The sequence below is a fragment of the Perca fluviatilis genome, chromosome 2 (assembly GCF_010015445.1).
Source record: "Perca fluviatilis chromosome 2, GENO_Pfluv_1.0, whole genome shotgun sequence".
Lineage (NCBI taxonomy): Eukaryota > Metazoa > Chordata > Actinopteri > Perciformes > Percidae > Perca > Perca fluviatilis.
The window spans coordinates 40,521,033-40,532,069 of NC_053113.1; the positions used below are offsets into that span (position 1 = coordinate 40,521,033).

General features: G+C 39.6%; 1 long non-coding RNA gene across 1 annotated transcript; it reads right to left on the minus strand.

Annotated features, from left to right (window-relative positions):
- Positions 1-5,963: 5,963 nt before the first annotated feature.
- On the minus strand, positions 5,964-10,325 carry LOC120545377. Its single transcript, XR_005636688.1, has 3 exons — positions 10,268-10,325; positions 9,238-9,267; positions 5,964-5,995 (listed from the first exon to the last, which is right to left on the minus strand). It is a non-coding gene; the product is annotated as an uncharacterized LOC120545377 (long non-coding RNA).
- Between the last annotated feature and the right edge of the window lie 712 nt (positions 10,326-11,037).

An 11,037-nucleotide genomic window follows, 5' to 3' on the forward strand; every position in this document is an offset into this window, starting at 1 on the left:
AAGTCAACGACTCTGCCCAGGGGCTCTGCAGGAGATAAGATCAAATCCCTGAATAATGCCTCAACACGCTTATCAAACATGCGCATTGCTGTCACAGGATTGCTTCGCAGTATGTCACACTTAGCTGACCAGTCAAGCCCTTCAAAATCAACATCTTCACCTTGCTGCCTTTTTATTGCCTCGATAACCTCAGGCCATCGCATTTCAGCTGCAGAAAGCGTAAACCGAAGAATGTAGGAGTTCCCAACTGTCTGATCATGGCAAAAAGATCTCTTGTAGTTTTCTCCCAAAAAGCTGGCGTGCACCAAACGTTTTCATAAACCTCACGGCATCTTTGTTTCGCACCAGTCTCTCCACCTCACGTTTGTCTTGCAACATTCCCGAGGTAATATTTCTTCCATCCCTCGTAAAAGGTTTTCCTTTCCTTAGCTGTATTGTCATGCTTGATGTTGCTAAATGAATTTCTGTCACAAACTGTGCAAAGAACAAGTAGTTTGTGTCCCTGGCGAAACGATCATCAACACCAAAAAGCCTTATTTTGAAATATTTACTGGGTGTTACTTTAAGAGGTCTCTGTTCATCCAGTGTGTTCTGACCAGTCGGAAACTGTACAGGGAAAGCCATGGCCTCCAGTTTAGGTGTTTTGAAAAAGCTGACAGGATTATTTCTTTCAGCAGGCGCAACAGAATAGATTCCTTCACTGAAACATAAAATCTCCTCTGCCACGTCACAAGGCTGAAGGCACGATTCCAGAGCAAAACCTCCATTTGGCATTTCACCTTCTTCATCATCTCTCTGCTCATTTGGTTGTTCACCATCACATGACACCATGTCTATATCCTGTTCATTTTCAGGCTCATTTTCTGCCTCACACAGAGCATTACTCTCACACCTGTCAATTTCCATTAAATCAGTTTCATCATAATCATCTTCCTTCATTGTAGTATCCACATCATCATCATCATCATCATCATCCTCATCATCATCAGGAAGTGTTGGATCACATAACTCAGCCTCATCTCTGATCGTTATGTCCTCATACTGTGGATGGATCTCTTTGAGTTTATGCAAAGCTTGTATGAGCTTTGACCAACTAACTGTCTGAAAAAGTTGGTGTCCTTTATAACACAACCGTCTCTTCAGTTTCACTCTCATCACCTGAGACTCACTTCTCAGTCTGGGTAAAGCTTCAATCGTTTCCTGCACCTCAGACGGGACACACACAACATTTCCTCGTATTAGTCTCTGACGACCTTTAGGGAGCGGTATGATTTTGGCGAATGCTATACATCTGGATGCGAGATGCCTTTCCAATATGTTGAGATCTGACAGCTCAGGTGGAATGTCAGCAAGCATTAAGTTGTTGGCTACAGCGAGAGCTGGCATAGCTCCATCTTTAAGATGATTGTGACAGGTGTAACAGATCCACTCACTTCTTCTCTCATCAGGCACCTTGCAGTGTTCACAGCCTTCATCGCAAACATGCACGTACTTCCCTGTCAAGCAAGCTGCAACTATATGTGGATTTTTGACATAATTTGACCTTGTGGCAGGGCGGACTTGGTTTTGGAAACGAGGCTTTATGGCAGACAGTGGCGACATAGGTGGGACCTTCTGTTATATGCGATCTGAAAAGAGATATGGCCTCTTTGATTAAAGAGTTGTCATTTTCTCTGTTACTCTCACATGTTTGTCGATTTATAAATCTGTATTTTCTTTTATTTTATTTGCACATCTCATTTTAAACATACTTCTAAAGAGAAGGTTGTTCTTAAATCGGTCTCGCATTCTTTGTCTCATTAGTTGTCTGTGTCTATCTCTGAAAGCTTGGTCATTTGTATACGCGATTTATATAAAATCATATAAGATTGCTGCCTCACTCTGTAGTCAACAAAGTTTCTGTAAAACGTTGTCATTCTTTCTCTTTTTCTTATTCTAAACTCAGGCTTTTCTCTGTATGAGCTGTTCATTCTTTCTCTTTGTTTCATTCTAAACTCAGGCTTTTCTCTGTATGAGCTGTTCATTCTTTCTCTTTGTTTCATTCTAAACTCAGGCTTTTCTCTGTATGAGCTGTTCATTCTTTCTCTTTGTTTCATTCTAAACTCAGGCTTTTCTCTGTATGAGCTGTTCATTCTTTCTATTTGTTTCATTCGAAACTCACGATCTTGTTGGTATCGGGTCGTTATATATATATTTTTTTTTTCGTATTTCAGGATTGTTTTGATAGCGGTAGTTAGCACACTGACTTTTTCTTTGTTTGACTGTTTCATCAGAATATTTCCTGCTTGAGTAACATGTTTTCTTTGCTTTGTATGTTTCATTTGAAGCATACATGTTCCTTTCTTTCCTTTTTTGATTCTCCTTTCTTTGTGATACCTTTTCAGAGAGCAATAGTCTCCTCTTAATTTTTCTCCTTTGCTGTTTATTAAGTTTTTTCAGTTTACGCGACACGTCATCACTGGCCACAGTATTTAAAAATGGAGCACTCAACTTTGACTTACTCTCAGTTGCAGAATTCACACTGAATTTAGATGATGATTCTGGTTCACTTTGGATATCATCAGGAAAAATGACATGAACCTCTTTAGGTTTCACAGAAGATACAGACGTGATGTTTGTGGACACTCCCTGTAATATGTTATCAGAGACATCTGTTGCATCAGTGTTTACCTTTGAAATAGTTGAGTTTGAATCATTCAGCGCAGCATCGTGTGATGTGACACAGTTTGAGCTGATCTGGCTAGACATTTCTGGTTCAGTTTCCATATGGGTAAATACTTCATGTACAGATTTGTCACCGATATGAGCACTCAGGCTTGTCTCCTTTTGAAGAGCAGTTGATACAGCAGCAGTGTGAGTTGTAGGCTGACTGTCTCTGTCTGAGATAGCAGTATTCAGGATGGCAGTGTTCACATTGTAAAACTCCACAGGCTTCAACTCATAGTTACAGGAGGGCTGTGTACCTGACATTCTGTGATACTTCAGAAGCCGATCTATCATATCGCCAAGATGTGAGAAAGTCAGCATGACAGCAGTACCAGGAGTGCGAGAACCATGGGGGAGGGGCAAACCTTTGGCTGTTCTGGAGTGTGGATCAAAGAAACCGTATCTGCCGGACTTTGTTCTGAATACGGCAATGCATAATGCACTCATCAGGAGCAATCCATACTGGACATCGGAAAGCAAGCAGCTGAGTCCTGCCTCTAGGTCCAGAAAACTGTCTAGAGCTCCAGGTAACGGTTCTCCTAATGTACCATATCTAGATTCTTGTTCCATGTCCACATAATGTGTATGCGTGCGTGCAGGTACTTCATGAGGGAGCTCGTCAGTAGTCAGATAGCTGTGATTAACTCTTTTTCTGACCTCTTTATACATCGTATTACCTTTATCCAAAACAAGGTCAAGATCGGCTCTGGTGATGTTCTCATTCTCGTGAAGGAATGACAGAAATGTAAGTGAGTTGCAGGTACACTGCTTATTTCTGTTTTTACCATATTTACAAGAGGCCTGGCTGCGGGATGCAAGGACCTGTCTTTCAGAAGGCTGACCTGCTGGATTTACATAGTCTGCATGAGAAGGGCCTGCTACACACTGAGGGTGTCCACTCTTTACATTAGAATAAGATGCCTGTGGTGACACAACACTTTGACCTCTGTGGTTTACCTGGTTAGCTTCAGAAGAAACTGCCACATATCTTTTCTTGACCATGTCAGCATAAGATACCTGTGGTACACCTGGCTCATCACTTTGACCTCTGAGCTTTACCGGGGTCACAATAGAAGGCCTTGCTTCACCATCGCTGTGACATCCTCTCTCGTCAGCAGAAACCTTTGGTACATCACTCTGACTTCCCTGTGTAGCACTTTCATCATCATGGGACGCTGCAGCCATCTTCACCTCTCCACAGCTCTGAGGACCAACACATTCTACCTGTTCACCTGCTGTACCCTGAACCTCCTTTGACCTCTGCTGGCGCAGGCTTGCAGCTTGTGACTTCTTACTCTTCTTCGGCATTGTTGATGTGATCCAAAACCACAAATCTTTTTTATTTTTATTGTAGACAATCAAGATAATAAACACAATATGAATCAAAATATATTAACTTAGCAAGATAAGAAAGTAGATTCAAGCAGTATATGCTCTTAGTAATGGTAATTTATGTCAAAAATATTCTATTTATATTTATTTTAAAGCAAAACACTAAGTGCTCAAATAAATGTTTTCCCACAAAATCTTTCTTATAGATATTTAGAAGTAAAACTAAAGTTGAAGTATCACACAAATTATATATGAATATACTGTATTTCAGTGGTACTTAAGTTTCTATATCTTCAGCAAATTGAAACCAAATAGGACACAGGAATATGGTTTATTTAGTATTTTAAGGCACTATCAAGAAATCTGTACTGATGTTCAAATACTGTGCTTTTCTAAGAATAACTTTGGTATTTGTATATTTAAGGTTTTGTAAATGCCAGATTAAATGTCTTCAACCTTAATATATTCAGAGGTTTATTTTAATATAAGCAAAGAATACAGTTTCTCCTTACAGTCTGTTTATTTATTTCATAAAGATTTAACCAACAATAAAGCACGTACAAAACTTGTTGATGTAAACAATGTAAGTGGATCTATAGATGAGGTACAAATATGTGAATCAGAGACAAATAACTCAATATATGTATTGTAATTACTTTTACACTTGTACAAACAAAAACTGATTATGTGTACTCTGGTGTGAATATATTTGCAGTCAAAACAAACCTTTTGGTACAGAGCTCCACAGCAACACGGTCCAGGAACAACTACAGCTCTTTTCTTGTATAAATACAGATTTGGACTTCAATTTATTGTTATGTACATTAACAAGAGACTGTTTTCTTCAATGATACAAAAAAAAAAATAGTTTTAAGTCAAATGTTGTGATAAAAGTTAAACAAAATGTGTGTTATTTATGTGTTTCCAGTCTTTTCAATTAATTTAATGAACAAACTAAAAAATACTTAATAATTTATTTAATTATGACTGTTACCAAATAGAATATTGATACAATATGGACAATTCAAAAATACAATAAGGTTTTTGCCAATTGAAAAGGCCAAATCAAATGTGTGTGAGAGAGAGACAAGAGAGGTAGAAAAAGTGTGAGCAGAGAAACTCACAGATCCATAAAACAGAATGATCAGGTTCCAATCAACCCATGAATCCAAAACAGATACCAGTAATCTGTAGCTTTCCAACCAGAACAAATGGGTAGGATATAATAATCCTTGAACCAGAACAAATGGGTCGAATAATAATTTGAACCATTGAACCAGAAACTGAATGGAGAGAAACTGGATGAGAGGATAGAAGGATGAGAGAGAGAGGTGAAAAATCAATAGAGGATGGGCAGATGAACTGAGAAGTGAGGAGGAGGTGGAGAGATGGGAGAGGAGGAGGCAGCCACATTAGACATATAAAACAGAAGAAAAAAACATTACATGAAAAGTGATTGCTTTAAATGTGTCAATATTTTTTTATCCAAATTGGTGTGATTTAGCTAAGAGGATTTTAGTAGTGTCATTTTTTCACTACGACTTTAGTAGGTGTCTGTATTCACTGACTTCTGTGTTCAATCACATCATGTTGCCTTATTTTTGCGTGTGTGAGTATACTGTGGAGTGTCCAAGTATTCACTAACACAGATGGTTTAGAAAACCAACCGTGTGAGCTTGTGGTGTGCCGACATCTGTGGGAGTGTATGCGTGTTTGTATGTGTTGTGTGCATGTGTGTGCCCAATTTTTTCGTGTGTGAAGTATACTGTGGGGTGTCCAAGGAGTCACTAACATAGATGCTGAAATACTAACTAAAAGTGCACAAGCAGATGTGTACAGTAACGTTAGACATTAGTAGTATTTACTGCCGAACAAAGTGTCAAGGCAACACATGTCATAACAACGACATCATTCATGTGTGTTAACATACTGTCGACTTGTCACGGGGTAACCAACACTGATGGTCCAGCAGCAATGTAGAGAGGAGGCGAACAAAAACATTGAGGGGAGAGAGGAGAGGATTTTCAGTTTCATTTTACAAGACAAGATATTCACAACAGTAATGTATTTAATTTATTTATTTAAGATCTTTTAGATCACTAATATTAAATTCATACATAGTACATACGTGCAGTGGTGGAAGAATTATTTAGATCATTCCCTTAAGTAAAATACTTATACCACAGTGTGAAAATACTCCACTAGTACAACTACAAACACTACAAACATTGGGTAGCTTAATCTACAGCAATGCATCATGTTCTATAAGATCATCATCTGTATGGTGAGGGATAGAGCAAGAAACATCCAGTTTTACTTTAGAAAACCAAACTCACAGCTTATTTTAAAGGTCCCATGGCATGAAAATTACACTTTTTTTTTTTTTTTTTAAACACTAATATGCGTTCCCCCAGCCTGCCTATGGTCCCCCAGTGGCTAGAAATGGTGGTCTATATAAAAGCATCCAAAGAGCACCATGCCATGGGACCTTTAATTAGTACTTATCAGGCTGGACAACATATTAACTTACTCAATATCAAAGTGTCCTTCGTGATTCATATTAGGGCTGGGCGATATATCGATATAAAAGATATATCGATATATTTTTAAATGAGATATGGAATTAGACCATATCGCATATATCGATATAGTTCAAATGTGATCCTTGCTCCCATAGATATTTACACTAGATGTCGTCTTGAGGTTCTAAGCATACGTCATACGCTAAAGATGCCGGACTTTTGTACTTCTTAATTATGTTCGATAGAGGAAATGAAAAGAACAAACAGCAATGGATAACATTTAACAGGTGACAATGCGTTTTATGATTATGTATGCCGCCTTCGACCAGCAATCTGAGCTCCGGCGGCAGCGGGAGGCGGAGAGCTCCGTGGCCGGCCGCAGCGTCTCTTCCCCCGGGAAAAACACAGCTTCGCCTCGCTGCTGCGCCGGTCCCCGCTGATCCAGATCGGACCACCCAAAGACAGAGTGGTGATCGGTAGGATCTTAAACATAGTCCGGGAGGATGTTACACGTAGTCCAGGACGACCGGTATGTCGATATCGGCGGAAAGTTCCACTAAGTTTGCCGGCGGCAGGCGGACGGAAAGAAGCTACAGCGGGACAGCAGAGACCGTCTGCGGCTGCAGGATCTGGAGCTCAGTGCCCGTTAAAATTACATGTAACGCATAAATACATACAGAAATAAAGAGTGGAGGAATGAGCCTGGACATTTCAATCTGTTTTAAACTTCACCTTGAAGCAGAAACTCTTAGTTCAGAAGGGTGAAGTTTCCGTTTGGACTCAGATCTGTGAACCGATCATAATAAATATTCTTTGTATTAACACATTAATGAGTTTCTTTGTTTTGTAGTCGATAGTTCATCTTTTATAGTTTACTTAAGTGGAAGCAGTATCAAGTGGAAGAATGGGACTATAACCTAGGCTTACAGGCATGAGGCATTATATTTTGAACAAAGTAGATTATATTAATATCAAAAGCTTAATTGACCTTTGGAACGAATCACAAATATAGAGCTTTGATTTCTAAAAAGTTACTCCTGTTATACAGTATTTAGGTTTACATTTTATTGTTATTTGAACAGCTGAGCATTTAATCATGAACCAGGTGAAGAAACCGGTTTATTATTTATTTGATTTTGCAACTGTTTCTATGAAACTACTTGTGACATGTCATATTTGATTTTGGCTTTGACTGAACATTTGCTCTCACTTTGCGGAAAAAAATATCGGGATATATATCATATATCGATATTCAGCCAAAATATATCGGGATATGACTTTTGGTCCATATCGCCCAGCCCTAATTCATATTTAAAAAAAATTGTGTGTGTGTGCATGCGTGTTTGTGCGTGTTGTGGGGATGTGTGTGTCTCTCTGTGTCTGTCAGTGTGTGTGTATGTTTGTGTGGGTCTTTCTTTGTGTTTGTGTGTGTGCGCATCTGTATGTGTGTGTGCATCTGTATGCGTGTGTGTGTGTGTGTGTAAAGCCTGCTTCACACGGGCCGATTTTAAAATTGTCGGCCGATTTTCCAATCCTGAGAGACCCCACACACGGTGATGAAAAATCATGGGTCTAACAGTTTTGGTCGTACAGTGTGTGGTGCGCAGCACACGGCAAAATCAACACATCACACACAAACCGATTTGACCCCCGAGCATTCCCATGTCAGACGGGAAATCTCGCAAAATCCCTCGAGATCAAACGTGACTTCAGAGTAAACAATCATTGCGGATGAAGAGGATGCAGTGGCGATAGTTTGTAGTTTGTTTTTAACGGAAAAAAAACGTTATCAAAAGAAAAGGCGATGGTTAAAGAAGACAACGCGAGCATGGACTATACTCGCTACATCATGATATGGAGGGGATTAGTTTTTTCTCATAGAAATGTCGTTACGTATTACACAGATTAATTACCGTTGAAATAAACGTTCATATATTAGTTTCCATGTACTCTGGTGGACTGCAGTTGTGGATGTAGTTATGCCCATAGACTTTATTTATTTTAAACAGGCTGCATGCTCGTTTGTCCCCGGGGGACACCACACACGAGGAGAAATCGGGCCAAATAAATCTAACATGTTGGATATCCCCGATTTGAGATCGGAGCGGTCCCGACGTCCTTCCAAGCAGACGAGAGCAGTCTTAACACACCACACACGGCAGGAATATCTGATCAGATTATTTTACGATAATCGGAGCATCCTTAGGATTGTCGGGAGGGTTGAATCGGGGCTAAAATCGGCCTAATTATCCTGCCGTCTGAACCAGGCTTAAGTGTGTTTGTGGGTGTGGGTGTGTGTGTTTGTGGGTGGGTGTGTGTGTCTGTGTGTGTGTGTTTGTGGGTGGGTGTGTGTGTCTGTGTGTTTCCTATTCTATGTTTCTGGATTACTGCTGCTGCCTTTATGTGACTGTTGCATTTTACTGATAATTGTGCTAATCTTAACTCCTCTATATACTGTTGGGTAGCTTAACTCTTAGGACTTAATCAATATGCCATAGTTCTGTGCAGTCTGCTTTTAATTAGCCACAGTACACAGAATTAATCATCACCTGGTGTAAATCATATATAAATGGCTTTTTTCTAAACAAAACTTAAACGTGTACAGATGCTAAATAATTATCTACAGTCAAGTTATGTGATCTATTATCAATTTCAATTATAGTATTACTATACTTACCAATCAAAAGCGCACAGCAGTATCGATGTTCTGTTGAGAAAACCAGTGACAAACTGAGTTAGTGGGTTCAAAGTTACAGTGTACAAACAGAGACAAAAAAAACTCAGTAAATGGTAAATGCTGCTATAACAGAAGGTCTGGCTGTGAGGCAGAGCAGCTATTTAATTTTTTATTTATTTATGAATACACACAATTCCACAATGTCAGTTACAACCTAAACAGTTTAAAGTGTAGGTTCATTGACAAAAAGCAGATTTAAGAGGACTGCTAACCTAACTTAGCTAATCTTGTGCACTTATGCTTGCTCTAAAAAGTTAGCCATTTTTATGTTAGAGATATATATTAACAGTATTATAACTTACTATAAGCACTACTAACACTTAGGATCAACTATCATCACTCTCATAGAGCACCTTACCATACATCTTTGTATCCTTTGTAGGTGTAATTTGTTTTTATTCAATATGTAGTATCTTTTCTTTTATTGTCCATATTATTCATGTGAAATGTCTTTTTATCATCCTGTTTATCATGTATGTATGTTGTGTGTGATTTCTTTAGGCTACAGGGACCTTAAATTAAACCTACCTACCTACCTAGCTAGCTAACTATCACTAAGTGGGGTCTAGCTAACAGTGTGATAGAGCAACATTAGCATCATTGTTGTCTTGGTATTACATTTTCCAGAAAGAACCGTTTGTTTGCCTTTCCATTGACAATAGCTAAACCACTAACAAGTTGTTTTAAGTCAGTTAACAAAGCTAATATTAGCTAAAGATAGCTATCAATACTTGTATCAAAGCTGCTGTCATTAGCTAATATTAGCTAGCGTTAGCATCGGCGCTAATATTAGCTAATGATAGCTAAGTATAATTTACCAAGCTGTAACGTTACAGTTAAACATTTCTCTTGTAATTCATGTTTGTATTCCACATGAAGAGGACACCAATGCCAGCCTTTTTTTAAAACACAAAACCTGTACTTCTACCGTTCAAAAACGTTGTTAGACAGACTGTATACAGCTACTTACCTCAGAAGGTTCTAGAGCACAATGAGCTGCTGAGCAGAGCTGCGCAGTTAGATTTCAGTGAGGCGTTCAGGGGAAGTCAGAGATTCTGGCGCCAAACACAATAAATTAGCTAAATCAAATTACGTGTGTGTGTGTGTGTGTGTGTGTGTGTGTGTGTGTGTGTGTGTGTGTGTGTGTGTGTGTGTGTGTGTGTGTGTGTGTGTGTGTGTGTGTGTGTGTGTGTGTGTGTGTGTGTGTGTGTGTGTGTGTGTGTGTGTGTGTTTGTGTGTGTGTGTGTGTGTGTGTGTGTGTGTGTGTGTGTGTGTGTGTGTGGGTTTGCGTGTGTCTCTGTCTTTGTGTGTCTGTGTGTGTGTGTGTGGGTTTGCGTGTGTCTCTGTCTTTGTGTGTCTGTGTGTGTGTGTGTGTGGGTTTGCGTGTGTCTCTGTCTTTGTGTGTCTGTGTGTGTGGGTTTGCGTGTGTGTGTGTCTGTGTGTGTGTGTGTGTGTGTGTGTGTGTGTGTCTGTCTGTGTCTGTGTGTCTCTGTGTGTGTGTGTGTGTGTGTGTGTGGGTTTGCGTGTGTCTCTGTCTTTGTGTGTCTGTGTGTGTGTGTGTGTGGGTTTGCGTGTGTCTGTCTTTGTGTGTCTGTGTGTGTGGGTTTGCGTGTGTCTCTGTCTTTGTGTGTGTGTGTGTGTGTGTGTGTGTGTGGGTTTGGCGTGTGTCTCTGTCTTTGTGTGTCTGTGTGTGTGTGGTTTGGCGTGTGTCTCTGTCTTTGTGTGTGTGTGTGTGTGTGT